The sequence below is a fragment of the Calonectris borealis genome, chromosome Z, assembly GCF_964195595.1.
Source record: "Calonectris borealis chromosome Z, bCalBor7.hap1.2, whole genome shotgun sequence".
Taxonomy (NCBI): domain Eukaryota; kingdom Metazoa; phylum Chordata; class Aves; order Procellariiformes; family Procellariidae; genus Calonectris; species Calonectris borealis.
This window is the reverse complement of record NC_134352.1, coordinates 61,312,576-61,329,410: the sequence shown is the minus strand read 5'-3', so window position 1 is coordinate 61,329,410 and position 16,835 is coordinate 61,312,576. Positions and strand designations below refer to the sequence as shown.

Below are 16,835 nucleotides of genomic sequence, written 5' to 3'. Positions count from 1 at the left end.
TTCATAAGCTTGTGGGGTGAACATGCGATGTAGTGTAGTTTTTAATCCAGTGGTTTAGGAACTTTTGGAGTTCTTCCTAAGTCATACCTGATTTTAAAATGTTGTTATAAATTGGAATAGAATGTACAAATAATTTTAAATTTTTTTCAAATCTTGGCATACATTATTAGTAAAATAGAGGAAGAGAAAAAGATGCAATTTAGTGCATGCTTAGTGGTTTATGGGTTACTCCTTCACATGTGCTTATTTTTCTTAGCTCCTTAGTGGTTGGAGTGATGTCTAGAATGCTAGACATCTTCTAGCAAAGCAGAAGTGTCCTGTTAGTGAAATGTTACCCACGTGCATATAATCTCTTACAAGTGGAGTTGTACCATTCCAGCCACCAATACTAATCATAAATATTGTTTTATTGGTTTTGGCTCTGTACCTTTCTTACATTTTATGTCAATTCTTTCTCTAGGTATTGCCAGGTGTCTGAAGTGGTTGACAAAGACCTAAAGACGTGGAACAGTGGTGAGTAAATGAAATTCGGATTATATTATCTGGTATTTTCACATGCTGTCTGACTCTGAAGTTTGACTGCTGTTTGAGGGATGGAAGATGTGCAGTAGGTTATGCCTTTTGAATATTTTCTTCTGAGCAGCAAGTCCCTGTTCAGAGCATTCATCTGACTTTTTTAAGCAGAGATTTTAAGAAGGCGAAGAGGAGGTAGTCTCAGTGACTGCTTTCGATAAATGAAACTTCCTCCCCACCATCACCTTGAGTTCAAGCAGAATAGTTCAATCTGTACTTTTTGAAGCAGTAACATACAGTGACCATTGTATTAAGTGAATGATGGTGAATCCAGACTTCTCAGAATCACACCAGTGTATACATTGAGCAAGTATAAAATCAGATATCATTCTAGAATACGTGGAAACCTAAGGTAAGTTAATAAATTACTGTAAGCTGAATTTTTTCTTTCTTTAAACTCCCAAGCTTATGTCTGTGGTTCTTAACTCCCCTTCTGCAAACTGTGCAGTCCTTTGTAAAGATAGATCATTTTGTTGATCCCCTTTGTTCTGCTCATTGCTGATTCTTTGCATCCTATGTGCCAATTATGTACCTGTTGTGACTAGAGAAGAATGCAGGATGGATCTAAGGAAGAACTTTAAAAATGTCAAATACTTTTTAAAGTGAGTTTTGTTTAGTAATGCGTTTATATTATTTGAACTTCTCTGGCTGTAGGTGTAGGCTGGCAAAGAGAAAGAGGCTGGCAACTGCAGAGATAAACTCACCAACTGTTAATTGTACTTAATAATAAAAGTAGTAGTAATAGTAGTAGTAGTAATAGTAACAGTAATAATAATACTACTACTTTCAAAAAGCAACTGCATTTTCTTGCCAAGAGATACTTATTTGGAATAATGTACTATTTCTATTTCTCTTGTTTCCATAGCAGAGCCATTTTATGTGAAATATTTTGTATTTATGGGATCTTGTGATTTCAGTGTTGTTGGCAGCAAATATAAATTTTTAGCACCCATGCATTTGTTTGCATGCGCTGTTGACTTTGGTGACCAAGAACTAAATGCAATACAGTGAGAAACTCTTGCCTTATTTTTGTCTTCTTTTTTGCTTTAATGACCTCTGAAAACTATGTTTGTATAGTTCTTCATTTCTAGAAATACCCTTTAGTTAAAACTTTGAAGGAATTTACCAGTTTAGAACATTTACCTTCATGTAGTTCTATATTTACTATCTCCTTTCTATTTCTGCTTGTATTTTACCAGGAAAGGCAAATAAGTGAATTTTAAGTTAATTTGTCAGTTAATTTTGGATAGTTCCTTTTTGCCTACTGTTTATTTAACCCCGTGTCCCCATCCTCCACCCCCTAACAATTCTCAGAACTAAACTGCTGCATTCATGGTGTCATCAGTGCACAAGTGGAATGAAGGAATGAATCAATAGTTCAGTTAATTTAGTACATTAGAATAAATGTTACAGGTCCTTGCCCACTTTTAATGTGTTCAGTTATCTAGGATATTTTTGGTTACGGTGGATACCAGAAAGACCCAAACAACCTTCAAGTTCCCATAGAAGAATCCATGTTTTGCCCTTGCCATTAAGTGTAGACTTAATAGGAGCCACATTAAATTTCAGGATCATGAAGAACTGTGCAAGAAGGAATTCAAACTATGTGGAACCTCATCAACCAGTCTTGTCCTTGCTGAGATACCTACATGTATATGGATTTATGTGGCTTAATTTACCTGTGTGCCAGTGTGACACATTTATTCATGCTCTGTGTAAGTTAGGTGTTCCACAACATACAAGTGTGTTACTATGTTGAAACAGATGTATTAACCCAATAGGTACCACTCCAGTGCATGTATTATGTGATCCCACAAAAAACTGAAACTATTGTAAAGTTTCTTTACGAGTGTACAATGGACAATTCTGGTCTGTGCCTTTTCACGTGTAGGATCTGATAATACCATATGCCTGGTGTTCAAAAGTCACTTGTCCCAAACATTCTGAAAATAAAAGCTATGCTCCTGTCAAGCTAAATATACCTATCATTTAAGAGAAATGTAAAGAAAATATACTCAGTGTTTTTAAAAGTAACTCTAAAACTTGCTTATGACTGCTGCTTGTTGGTAACTCCAGTGTGTATAAAAGTAATCTTATAAACAACTTAATAATTCAGTTGAAGCAACATCTAGTTTTTTACTGACATTTAATTGCATGACTTCAAACTGAAATAATTTCCTTCTTTACAGAGTGCTGATACTTAGTTTATGATTAGTTCTGGTGAGATGCTCTGTTATGAGGCCCTGATTCACCAGAGAATCAGAAGATATGCGTAAGGGCTATTGAAGTACAGTTAAAATGCTATTTGTTTAGAAACTAAGGAGGTGTTTAAGAGTTTTGCTGAACAGGGGAAAAGCGGAAGCACCAGCTTTTGCTAAACTGGAACCTTGCTCATATTGCAGATTATAGTAGGATATCATACCAAACTTTCACAGCAGTTGCTAGGGCTGACAACTGAACTATGTACTGCATGGTACTCTGTCTGGCATTGGTACATGGTAGACAGTTTATATAGCTTTATCTAACAACAAATATAGGTATTCATTCTTTCAAGTTTGATGCTCTTTAAGAAGCTGCTAGTTATGAATTAAAGAGACTTCTTATTAATTTAAAATTTATTTTAATTTAAAAACACTTCTTGGATAGTGTTACAGATAACATGACCTATTTTATAATAATTGCCTTGGAATTGCCAGTTAAGAGGGGAGCCCTATAATGCTTAGCAACATAACAAAAACACTAGCACATGCATTAAGAACATGAAGCTAACTTAAACAACGACTTGAGCAACTGTCAGCAGCAGTAGGTGGGAAGCCAATGTAGAGGGTTAAGTGTAGTGATGATAGTAAAATTGCATAGTTAATAAGATTAGCTCTGTGCAGATCTAATATGTTGAAAGAAAATTGAAATTATAACTTTCCCTTCATAACAAAATATGTAAATAATATAGGTCCTCTCCAGATGTGCTGATGAGCACAGCAGAGGCTTAGTTGTCTGAGTTTTCTTCATAGGCATTGCATAGTTGTCTTGGGGAAACATTTGAAAATCGGTAAGCACTTAATTCCATAAAAATCTTCACTTCTGTTGCAATAAAATAATTAACAAAATTGTAACTGGAAGCAAGAAAGAAAGAACTGAGATAAAAATTTAAAGGATAAAATTTACTTCTGATAAGCTCTTAATGAAATCTTTGGTATGTTTCTTACTTTTTCCTCTTCTTTCTCTCCCCAAAGTTTCAATTTAATTATAAGAGCATTCACATACTCCCTGACTTCTATGTATGCTCCTTTTGTTGCAATATGAGTAGGATACAGGCTTGTAATACCTTTTCTAATAAACATGAAAGATAGACTCCGAAACTGTATTAGGCAACAAAGCACCAGTTACTATATGTAAATAATATTAATCAGGAATTGACTGCTCAGTGTAGGGATGCTAAGCTCCTTCCAGCACCCGCACATCACAGCTGACTGTGACCCACGCTCCAGTGGAGTGCCTCAGCAAAGGTCAGATGCTGCACTAGATGTTGGTGTTGGACATCTCTAGAAGGCAGCAGGCATTAATGTGGTGGGGGAATGTTAGCGTTGGGATTCTGATGGTTGATAGTGAGACTAGTCCCTGAAGATTTGGAGGTTTGATCCCCTCTTTTAATAGCTGAAGTTTCACCAGCCACTTGCCAGTTTTTTTGCCACAGGTTGATACATAGGTACAGTTCTCGGACCACAGACTTTGGGCATTCCAGCTACTCTGGAACCTGCCAGCTGATGTGACAAATACTCTTCTGTGTTACATGAAAATAAATGTTTTGACCAGCCAGTCCAGTAATACTACTTACCTAGCTTTCCTGCATAGGGTCCCAGTTGGCACTGGAGGATGAGGGTAGTGCTTTTGGCCTTGGGAACAACTGGGAGAAACCAAGGTGAAGGAAAGCAAGCAGAGTGTCTTTCTGAAGGTCTTTCCTCATGTCATGATAACCCGCAGAGAAAAGAAAGCTGTGGTTTGCTCAAGGTGTTGTAGCTGTCATCTTATCTATGTGCTGAACTTTGTCTGCCTCATGACAGTGCTTTGTTACTTCAGGAATTACGTTCTAGGTTTCTGATGAAGCCCTGCCATATCTTAAGCCTGAAACAGAAAAATTGGTAATAGTTTTGAGGTGACTAAAAGGTTCCTGTGTGTTAATCCCACGTAGTTCACAGCAGAATACAGATGGGGACAGCGAGTTGATTTTTGGGGTTCATGTTTGGTTTGGAATATGGCTTTGTTTTTATCCGCACAGTTTTGTACTATGTACATAACAGCACAGAGACAGGGTGGGTTTTTTACCTCTGGAAGCCAAAAATAGAGCTGTAGCCAGTGTTGGTGGTTTTACTGGTTTTTGTTAACAGCTGGAGTAAATAGGAAGTTATATATTTGTACTGCTTTTCCTCTATGAGCAGTCTCTCTTCTGTGTCTGTGCTTTGCCTTTTTTTTTCTTTTTCATATAATTTATCTTTGTTTATCCTTCTTTGGAGAACTTTAAGTGATTTTAAAGCACTAATCCAAAATTGCACCCCACTTCCATTTAATAGAAACAAAAATAGCAGTGGACATTTTTTCACTTTCTTTCCTTTTGTCTGTCATCAGAGGCGAGAGAGGACAAGTTACAGAGTCAGGAAAATATTAAGGTTTAGAGTTCTTTCCTTGGGAAGGCACTGGGAACTTTCAGACGCTGTAAATCACATTGAACTGATAATTCGCTTATGGAGCAACAAATACAATGGCTAATTTTAATTTTGTTATTTCTGGAACCTAGTGTGGTTCTTGACATGGAGATGCCATGCTGCAAGCAGTGAGTAAATAGCAATTGCAGCCCCGGGAAGGAGTGTGGCATAGCGGATAGAGCTGCCTGTCTTGACTCTTGCATTCGATTTCTGCCTCTATTATTAACCTGCTAAGTGATATTAGGAAAGTTAATTCATTTCCTATTCTTTTTGTCTGTTTAGATTACAAAGCCTTTTGTCCAGATATTGCGCATCAATTCATCTCACTGTGCTTTGGTGCCTGTGGAGTCCTTCAGTTTCTACAGTATTACTATTTTTACTTGCAGAGTTTCTCTCATGCGGTGACATTAACTCTCAGGGACTCACTGTGTGACGTGGAATCCTGAAGACACTTGAATAATCATTATGCAAGAAGAAGGCTAGTAATACTATTGAGAGCATGGTTTAACGTTGCATCTGGTCTTGCACAACTGCAGGCTGATGCCAAAAGGGGCAGTACCGCTTCAGCCTGTTCTTCCCCTCTCTTGCATCAGCCCCCAGCCCTAAGGTGAGTTCAAGGTAAACAGCTGATTCAATAAAAAAACCTAACTACCTGGGAAGGAAAACTGCATCACATCACTATGCTGGCATGGCTTGTCCTGTGGCTGAGAAATTACTAGATGTAACTGTCGTGGTTTAACCCCAGCCAGCAACGCAGCCGCTTGCTCACCCCCTCCCCCTCCGGTGGGATGGCAGAGAGAATTGGGAGGGCACAAGTAGGAAAACTCGCAGGTTGAGATAAAAAAGTTTAATAATTGAAATAAAATGAAGTAGAACAGTAATAATAACAATGAGAACAACAATAGCAGAATATACAAAGCAGGCGATGCACAATGCAACTGCTTACTGACCTCTGACCGTGTGTCACGAACAGAGGGCGAACCCACCCCCCCACCCCCCCCGGTTTTTATGCTGAGCATGGCATCACATGGTATAGAATACCCCATTGGCCGGCTGTCAACCACCCCGGCTGTGCTCCCCTGCTCCTCCAGCTTCCCCTGCACTTGGCAGGGTATGGGAGGCCGAAAAGAGAAACAAAAAGTCCCTGGTGCAAGCACCACCCAGCAACAACCAAAGCATCAATGGGCCATCAATGCTCCTCTCATACCAAACCCGAAACACAGCACACCCCCCAAGCTACTGGGAAGAAAGTTAACTCTGTCCCAGCTGGAACCAGGACAGTAACACAAGGGACAAAGAGGGAATAAGCAGCTGGAAGTAGGTGGGAAGAGTAGTACTGTTTCTTTCAGTAACAGGTAATAAATATACCAGATGAGACATAGCATGAAAACCTAGGCTTATTAAGAGCTGCATTTTACAACCAGATTTTGAACGTAGCAGAAGAACGGCTTGCAATGGATGTGACAGCCCAACTTCAATTCTGCTGATGTTAGTTGCTGCTGTTACATATTCTTCACTGGTAGTATTTTTTTCTAATATAGCTTTATAATTGGTTCTTCTGAAGTAGCAATCATCTTTGTGATCCACATTACAATTTCAGGACATACTTCTGATGCCTAAATATAACTTTGATTTTATTTAATTTTAATTTGAATTGAAGTCCAGTTAATCTTGCAAATTGAGCTGACAGAAGTTGCTCTTGATGTGATATATTCTACAGACCTTGTATTCATAATTTCCCCTTTAAACTCTGTCAAGAAACTTCATTATTCTTTGAAAAGGACTTCTGTAATTGGAGTTGACTCTTTGAAGGGCATTTTTCACCCACTGCCCTTTCTCTTAAAAATGTATGCACCAGATTAGATTGGTTTCTTTGATCTTACTTTCTTTGTGAGCCTCCTGTAATAAGATCTTGTGTTGAAGGACCTGTCTTTTCTTTCCCACTCACCCTATGTGTCCATGAAATAAAGAGGGGTGAGCGGGACGGAGGAAGAGAAGTGAAATGTTAAAATGATTTTGTAAGACGTAGTGACTAACTTTAATTGAGGAGCTTTTACACACAGCCCACACATGCTTGTGAGGATGTGACTATTTCCTGTAAATTCAGCTAAGCGAGAGGAACAGTTCAGCAGCTCAAAAAGCAAGCGTGCCTCTGAGAACGCTGCAGCCCAACAGGGACCCCAGCTCTGAAGTTGTCTGTACGACTGACCTAGCCAATGATGTTGCTGCAATTTCACATCTGTTACTTCTTACTGCCCACTTTTCTGGCAACAGCCAATCTTCATTTTTTCCATTATAGGCAGCTGCTGGAACTAAAAAGAGCTTGAGCTCATTTTCAGATGTGCTAAATAGACTATGTTTTATCTTTTCCCCCCCTTCTTTCTACCACATACTACAGCATACTGACTTATTTCAAAAGTGCAGGATCTGTGAGTTGTGCACTCTAGATGTGTCTGAAGATAAGCAGATGTGTTAACTTGTGCATGCAAATAATTTCTTAGAAATGGGGCCATCCTAAAGTCTGGGAAAAGAGATACTCTTAAAAAGAAGCTGTCAGTGAAGGGAGAAATCTATATAGATTGAGAAGGACTGATTGTCAGGAATCACCAATATTACCACTGAAACCTGCTTTCTACCCTGGCCGTAATTAGGATTACCTTATGCAGAAAGTAGAGCACTGCACAGAGCCAAGTACTTTATGTCCGAGTAGAACTGAACTGCTTGAAAGAAATAGTTCCTTTTTAATTTCTTGAGGCTGACTTACCCTTTTTCTCTATGTCCCACAGAGGAATTCTTCTCTTATATCCTTCTGGCCCTCTCTAGCTTAAGCTGTTGGAGCTGTTAGATTACTTTGCAAAGCTATTAAAAGGAGGGAGGTATTAGGGCCTCTAAGCAAGCTTGCAAGTAACCTGTTGATGGCCGTTCAAACCTGTATGTCTAAATACATTGTGGAATTGAAGCATAAGAAAACAATATGGGTTTTTTTTTCCCAGTAATTTATGCAGGCAGACCATGGAAAAACGTTCAGTGAGAGTTACGAACTGAGAACTGCTCTGCCTGGTGAGCGAATGTTGTTAGCTGAACTTTTTAGGAATACCAGGGAACCCCTAAAATCCCTGTGTCACTGATTTTTAAAACCGCATGAGATCAATAGACATGTGACTTAATTACGGATATCTACTAATACATGTAGTCAGGAATCCTTGACACTCGAGTCCTGTGGTCTGATCGTGCCGCTGCAGTTCTGCATAGGGGCAGTGCTTCCCTCAGCCCGGTAATCGCGGCTCCCTGCAAGGTAATGGGGAAGGACTTAGGACACAGAGCAGACAACAGTGAGAGAATATTATTGACTTCCAATGCAATGGAATAAATGGGAGGAATGGATGGGAGGAGGTGAGGTAACATATCTGACCCAAAGGTGAATGTCTTCTTATGCTATACATACCTCCTAAAATGCTTCAAGATGCCCATGAAAAATGTCTTTAAAATTAGTATCTTTCCGTTCTGAAGTATTAGAATGGTATTCTGGTGAAATATAGTTAATATTGCTGATAAAATCAGGTATTGCTGTAATTGAAAAAAACTGCTACACCAAATGTAGGCTGATTATTTTCTTTCATTTTGCAGTTTTTATATCACTTTTTATCCCCCCCCCCAAGCAAAATAGTTTTGTCTAGTTGGTAGAAGATTGCAATTGTCCTTTACTGGATCATTTTTAAATCCACCTCTTAGACAAATAATGAGGAAGATACATATTTTCATAAAGATTCTTTTGGGGGTAAAATTCAATGCAGTGGAAAATGAAAAAGTTATAGTCTCTAAAGATTTGTAGATTTTATTAAATGAGGAAGAAATCCTTCCCTGCAGATAATTTTTTTGTGTGTGTGTATTGGAAAAGTTGAGGCTGAGAAGAACAAAAACAAATTCTATACTAGGGAGGTTGAAAACATCCCTTGAAATCCAACTAGTTTTCCAGATTGCGTTGAGCATATTTCTCTCTGGAAATTGGATACTGTTCATATCCCTTCCTGAAACTGTCAAATCTGTTAGGAGTATGATAATAAAGTACTCTTGCATGCACATATGTCAAGACAACATTAGTTTTAATGCAATTAAAGCATTTTCTAGGTCTGTGTCCCTGGCATTCTCACCCGTCCATCCTTTGATGGCTGGTTATCAAGCTGGTTTTCTTTGTTACTGAATTTTTTCTTTTTTGTGACACTTTTCCTGGCAGCTGGAGGGACTCCATCTCAGAGGTACTGCTAGCATACCAATGCTTGTGAAATATAGAGGGGATGCTGCTTAGTCTACATGTGCAATATCTAAGTGAATCAAAAGACAACTGACCAAATGCCATGACTCTCTCCTGGAAAGTCCTTATCCCACTTATTTTTACTTCTTTTAATCACCAGTCTGTGTGTACAGTTCCTTCTTATTAAAAGAAATCAGTGAACAGTAATAGCACACTTTAATTTGTGCTACATTTCGGCAAATTATTTCCAAAATTCATCACTTCTGTTTCAGGATGGTATTCAACTAACAGTGAGATGGGAATTAGGATTAGCAGTGCAAAATCATAATTTTTAACATGTTTTGTGACAGTCTGAAAGATTGCTATGTTGTTCTAAGTCTGAATGTAGCTTGTTTGCATTCATGTGTATCCTATATTCTGACACTCTCGCAGTGGTCTGCGTTCACTGCGATGCCTGTAGCAGCTCACCTGTCCCTCTTCTTAATGAACCACTGCAGATATATATACTGTACCAAGTATATATATATCTGCAGAAGGTGTTCATGGTGAAGCAAGATCCTTCTCTGTTCCATCTTGGCTCTACTATGGAAGAGTTCACTCCAGGCAGAGCACAAATGAAAATGAGGTAAATAAAAGCTCAGAGGAAATAGAGTAACTTCTTAAAGCATTGGAAGTACTAGAGATGATCAGCCTTATTAACCTGAAATGATGTGAAATGACATTTCATGAGATGATGGTCTGGCAAGGCTATAATTTAGAAGCTATTTCTGAGCCCAAAGATGCGAATAGATCCTTAGTGCTGTTTCAACTGTGCCTGGAGGCACAGCTCAGAATTTCGTACCTACAAGAAAGCCTGTTGGGAGTCTTGGGTGTTTCCAGGTATTTGAGTAGCCTTAAAAGAAACGTGGTTACGTTGGCACACTTTTAATAATTTTACCTGTGGAGCATCAAATAGCTCTACATGAGCAACCTTCTAGTGCTGACTGAGTTTGATTCAGAATGATTACAAAGTGTAATTAAGATATGTTTGAAGTGTTTTGCAGTCATCAGAGAAAAGGAATTATTTAACTGATGAATTCTTGGCTGACATTATGGAATGTACTAATAAGTGTCTGTAATTGTGATGGTCTAAGGAAACATCCAGAAAGGAAAAAAAAAAGGGGGGGGGGGGGATTTCAGATACATAGGCCTTCTTCAGCGATACTTTGGAAAAGCGAAAAGTTTCTGCATTCACTTATGAGTACCAAAGTCTCAACTTAGCTGTTAGAAACACTTGTGTTTCAGAAGTTGACTTTGTGGAATTTCAGAAAGGTTGGTAGAAATTAGAGGATCAGATTAAGAAAGGGATGAATAGCAAACAAAACAATTAAAAAAATAAAAGCCAGTGGCTAGAGAGTTCTTAAAGAAACAAAAGTTGAAAGCTATTAATTCCCTGGCTCCCATAAGGTAAATAACACTTGTTGTTCCTCCCACACTCTAAGATGGGAGCTAGTAAACTCTCAGGTGTCCAAGTGTGAGGCACGTAATCTGTTAGAGTATTGCAAGAGCTTCTGAGGAACTTCCAAGCGTTGTGGTGGTGTCACCTCAGTACAGCGTAGTACAGCGTTGTGCCCAGCTGCATAGGTAGCATAATATTGGGGTAGAAAGCATAGAAGAGAGCACAGAGCAAAAATACTTCAAAAAGTATTTCATTAAGTCGTTTTCAAACTAGACTGTAGAAAGGACGAGAAATTAACTGTATGAGACATTAATCTGGTGTATTGGAAGAAAACTGCAGGTCTCGTTTGCTTTCTCAGACCGTGAGATGTTCAGGCTTAGAGATCTACAAAACTTACAATGAAGTGTTAGTTCCTCTCCTTATGCTGGATGCTGACGATACAGAAGATAGTACAGCTCCTGCTCTGGAAACCCTTATGCACATCGCTTAAATGTATGAGAATTCCTTCGAAATGGACAATCTCCTGTGAGTACCCAGAGAGAGAGACATCCGTAAGTGTCTGTGGAAATGGGACCGGGACCGATACTGAGCTGGGTATCGCTTTGTTCCATTTTCACTTTTTCTTTTGGAAAAAAAAAAGTTACTTCTAGCTTAAATCCACTGAAGTATTTTGCATAAGTAAAGAGCTGAGTTTGCTCAGCTGTTGCAATACTTCCCTTTTTGTAAAAATATTTTGAATCTAAATGGGAACTTTGATTCCAGTTTTTTTCCTTCTTAATACAGGCCAACTAAAAATTGCAACTTCGTAATGTATTATACAAAAATTCTATTTTCACTTTGAATGAGTGATTCACTCCATATTTGCCATGATTGTGGCCGTACCTTCCTCCAGGATTGTTAAATTTACTGACTAGAGAAATTCTGAAGCCTTTGCCCCCCCGTTATGATAGCTGTTGTGACAGAGCAGCTGATAAGCTCTTTGAGCTCAGCCCAGTTGCTGAGGCCATCAGCTTCATTTAGGGCTTGTTCTCACAGCTTAATAACTGGATTTTGGTGAGAGCCATTGAGTCAGATGCAGTCCATTTGTTCTCCTAACAGCCCAGCTGTGGATATGTAAAATCCCCTTTCCCTGTTGCTCCTTGCAACAACAGGTTTAATTGTTACAGGCTCATAGGAACCAACTGGATTAACAGATGTTAAAGGGAGCCAGTTTCAGGTCTTGGTGGGAAGCAGTAATTTGAGAAGACTTGTGTAAGGGCTTGCTGACACCGAGGTGATGAGTGTCTGGCTCTGGGGATGTAGGTGCCATGAAAATTGCATCACTTTTCTCCCGTTTGCTGAGGCCAGATGGGAATGTTTGTAAGAATAGCAGCCAGAGCACAATCTTACTTATTTTAGCAAATACTCTGGAAGCTCATCCTTGGTTTTGTGTTTCCCTTACTGCATTCAGCTCTGTGGAACACTTAAATTCATGCTTGCTTGAATCTGTCTTGTGGCGACAGTTTACTTTGGGGTCTTTTTGGTTTTCCTTATTACATGACAAGTTAGTTAAAATTTGGAACATCATCAAAATTTGATGTGACAGAGATCTGTTAGTTCACCTACTTAATCCATTGCTGAAGCAGAATTGCTTCCTGCCGAGTGCAACCTGAGAGAAAGTTTTAATACTTTCAGTGTTGGAAATGAGGACAGGAGAAGCTTTTTTTCTGTTCATGTTCCTCTGCTGACTTAAGCTGTTTTGGTCATTGCTGGAATAGTGGTATATGCTTCAGACAATAGTTGGGATTTACAGAGGTTTATGTGAACGTTGAAAGGCAATTTGTTTGCAACCGTTGCTTTTCAAAAACTTGGTAACAGTTTTGAGGATATTCAGAGGAGCTAAATTGTAAAATGTGTAAGTATGTTTGTATTGCAAGCATTTGTATGCTTTCCCTCTCCCCTACTGATTTAGATAATGTTGATTCTTACATGACCACTTGCATCTTGAATAGCATTTGAATGGTCGTGAAATCATACAACAGAAAAACAGTTTTTAACAACAGAGGCCCAGCCAATGTTGTTTTCTCACTGTCACTACTCATTAAATTTCTTTATTTGATAAAGAAAAAAAAAAAGGCAGAAAATTTAGCTTCATCTATGTTCTTGCATTTTTTTGACTTGTTCCAGCTTATTTATGAGTGGAATGTCATACCATTTCTATTGTAAGCTGTCCAATAAATAAATACGTGTTTTTCTCTGAAAGGAAAAAAATGGGAGTTCTCTCATTAGTGAAAGTACACAACAAAGAAGACATGTTGGAATTCATGTATGTGGATCTTAGTGCACTGTCACTAGTGCACTTAGTCCACTATCATTAACAGATGAAAAGCACTTTTGTAACAATCTCTTGCTTTTTGTGCAACAAAATCTGATAGCCAGTAGTCTGGCATGTGACCAAGGGTGTCACCTGCATGCTTCATGTCTGGATGCATGTATGTAAAATGGCAGATTCCTTTCCCCCTCACCACAGTAACGAAATTGTAAAATGTAATTATTGGGCACCGCTGCTGAGGTTCCTAAATGTGAGACTCAAGGAAAACACCAGATATGACTCATGATAAAATCACAAGAGCTGGAAATCATCTGAGCTCCCTTAGTTTCGATTGGTATTGGCTATAGTTGCACATTTCTTTACAGGATCATGCTTGTAGATTCACCTAGCAGCATATTTTTGTGATGTTATCCATGCTAATAAAAGGAAATTAATATCACTGGGAACTGTGCAGTGGTATTTTGACGATGGAACTTTGTTTTCTGTGCCAGGTGATGAAATTGTAAGTATTGATTTAAGTATTTATACCATCCTTCACTAGGGGACAATGTAAGTTGGACTTCATATTGGTTAAACATAAGATATTAAATAATGTGACACAGATCTTTACAGTTTGATTCATTGGAAACTAGTGTATTGTAAAATATCATTTATTTAATAAAAGGATCACTTTCCAAAATAGGTCCATAAAACTGGGCTTTCGATATTCATATGATTATTTCCATTCTTGTCCACGAGTAAGCAGAGTCAGAATGGCAGACTCTTAGATGAAGAGAAAATGAGTCCGTTTTCCACTGGAGTTTAATCTATAGAACAATTCCATATTCTTAGCTGTTTGTGTGTGTGTGTTAGTCCTGTTTCCTAACTAGCGAAGGGTGCAGTGATGCAATGTCTATTGTAAAGGTCCAGCAATTTGCAGCATGCCTAACTCAGCGAGAATTAGATGAAGTTATGTCTTTTGTCAGATTTTCCAACCAGGGTGGCCTAATCCACCCAGGTTTATTAGGCATTTTCAAATTGTTGGCTGTGTTCAAACTTGGAATAATCAGCACAACTGTAAGAGTCGTTACATGATCCACCTGGATTTAATGCTTGTAGTGAGAAACAGCTGTGGCTTTTTCAAGAACTATTCCTATGATGTTTGTGTGCATGCAGTTAAGTTTGAATGAAGGAACGGTATCTCTGTGTCTGAAGTAAGGTATACCTCTGACCAGAGTCCACTGAAGGTAGGTGAAAAAATCCAGCTGGCTTCAGTGAGCAGTGACTACACCCTTAACAATGGAGCATATGTTTAAACACACCTCGTCCTAAAAGGCTCTTTTAGAACTTCACAGAATTTGGCATGTTATTTGAAAAAGCCTGCAAAAAGGTTGTTACTAGAACACTATTATGTAGTTTCATTTCTTTCACCTCATTATATTTGAAGCATTTTTTTCACCTCTAGAGCCTATAAGTCACAGGGTTAAATGAGGCCCAGAGAGAAATGTAATAAATATTAGCCTCAGATGTTTTAGAAGTCTTGGAGGAGAGCAGAGATAGCAAACAGTAGATAAAACATTGGACTTTTTGTCATTGCCCTAATTATTTTTGGAACAAAAGCAGTGTTCTTCGGGACATAAGTGTATTTAGATGGAAAAATGTGTTGAATTGTCAACTGCTCCAATTCTCCTGCTTTTTAATTTCCAAATAATTTTGGGTAGTTTACAGCTTACAACTTCATTTGTTTAAATTCTGTGATTTGCGGAAGAAGAAAAAGAGCTAGTCAGACTCAAATCTATCTCTAAAAGCCTCAACAGTCTGATGTTTCTATGGCATAGTCTAGAACAAAGTTTGTTGTTGAGTAAAACGTTTATCATTTGATCTAAATTTATGATAACAGAATAGATGTTTTTGCCATGGAAAAGTTATTTAAACAGTGATGGAATGGAATTGGTTTGATGTTTGCTGAAGTGTGATGAAGAACATACTGTAGTAAAGAACATATTATTTTAATTAAATGGATGCACAAGTCTTTGTGATCTTATTATTCTGATCATCTTTTGATAAAGGTCTAGACTTAGTTTTCCAGTTGCTAAAGCGTTTTGCTGACTTGCACATGATGGCTTGCAGTTGCACAATAAGGGTTGATGGCAGCTATGCTGATCAACATACTGACTTTATAATTTTAACAAAATAAGAGGCATTGTCCCGGATCATTATAATCATCTTTAATTCTCAAATGTTAGCATTAGTGTTATCTAGTATTACTGTTAGCTGTAGCTGGACAGAATTGCCTGCTTGCTCCTTTTAAAAGGTAAATTGAATTTGTTCCAAGGGGGAGCTCAGCTTTTGGTACAGAGCAATCCTCCGCGGGTGAGTTGTCCGTTCTAAAGTACAAAAGGCTAAGGGGAGCTATGGTTTTGCAGAAGGAAAAAAGAAAAACTTGGTTCTCTAAATCACACAGACATTTTGGAAGTTGCGTGCAGCATATTGAATACTACTGAATCAAGAGCAGATTCCAGCCTTTTCTTTGCTGAGTGGAAAGCCTTCCTGCAGTGGTATTCAGAGAAAAGCATTCAGTGTTGCTTAACTTCTGCTTCTTTTCAGCTGTAGTAGGAATATCCTCTGGAGTTTGCACTGTTGCAGAAACTATAAATTATGTAGCTTCTGTCAGTGCAGTATTCTAGCACAGTATTTTGTTTACCCATAGCTGCCACCTTTGAAATACAGAGTTGCTTCATGCTGTTCTTTGTTCTTCTGTTGTAAGCTGACATTTACATGTTACAAAAAATAATTAATACTCAAACATTAACTTTAGGTCTGATGAACAATATGTAATTCTTTCTCTAAAAAGAGGGTATTATTTTGACTTTAGTGAGAGCAACAATTTTTATTCAGTGGTGATGTAGGACTGGAGAGGGGACAGTGAAGCTTGATCTGTAAGTTAAGAGGTCCTTCCTGGAAGTGAGTGGTGGGTTTGTTGTTTTTTCTCATCCCAGGATTAAGAAGAAAACATAGTTCTTGGAAGAGTCTGTTCTCTCACGTTTTAAGTCTTACTGCTATCCCCCTCACAATTTAAATATTACTTTTAGCTCAAAAAGGGAAGGAAAATAGAGAGGTGCTGCGCAGGTAGGAAGCTGATGAATAAGCTCTTATAGCAACAGTCTGAATGTTGATCAATAGCAAGTACACAATGCTTATTTGGAAAAGGATATTGGGCCAAGACTGTTTTGAAATGTGCTTTCATCGAATCTCTTTCTAACTTGCGTGAAGCATTCTCCAGAATAGTTTGCAATTGTTTCAACTTGCCATTTACCAGCTGACACTGCCTCATATCAAGTTGATGGACAATTTTCCAGGAACTTACTTAAAACATGAAACTTTATAAAATCAGTATTTTTCATAGGTGTGTACTACAGACTTTGACAAGGATGGAATTGCTGGTGCAAACAAGAGTCAGATTTGTTTGCTCTGAAACAGCCAACAGGGAAGTAGCTGGTCCCCATTTCAACCGAAAGCCTTGAGTTGTGCCCTTGTTCACTGATATTAGGTCAAGATCTTGGAAGTCTTGTCTGTGTTTGA

The 16,835-nt window shown here is 38.4% G+C and overlaps 1 protein-coding gene across 1 annotated transcript in view; it reads left to right on the top strand.

Moving 5' to 3' along the window:
• The first annotated feature begins 458 nt into the window (after positions 1–458).
• The window catches only part of LHFPL2 (LHFPL tetraspan subfamily member 2), a 66,827-nt gene continuing 50,450 nt past the window's right edge, over positions 459–16,835 (top strand). Inside the window, exon 1 of the mRNA XM_075138395.1 lies at positions 459–513. The gene's annotated coding sequence lies outside the window, so the exon portion shown is untranslated. The remainder of the gene's footprint in view (positions 514–16,835) is intronic.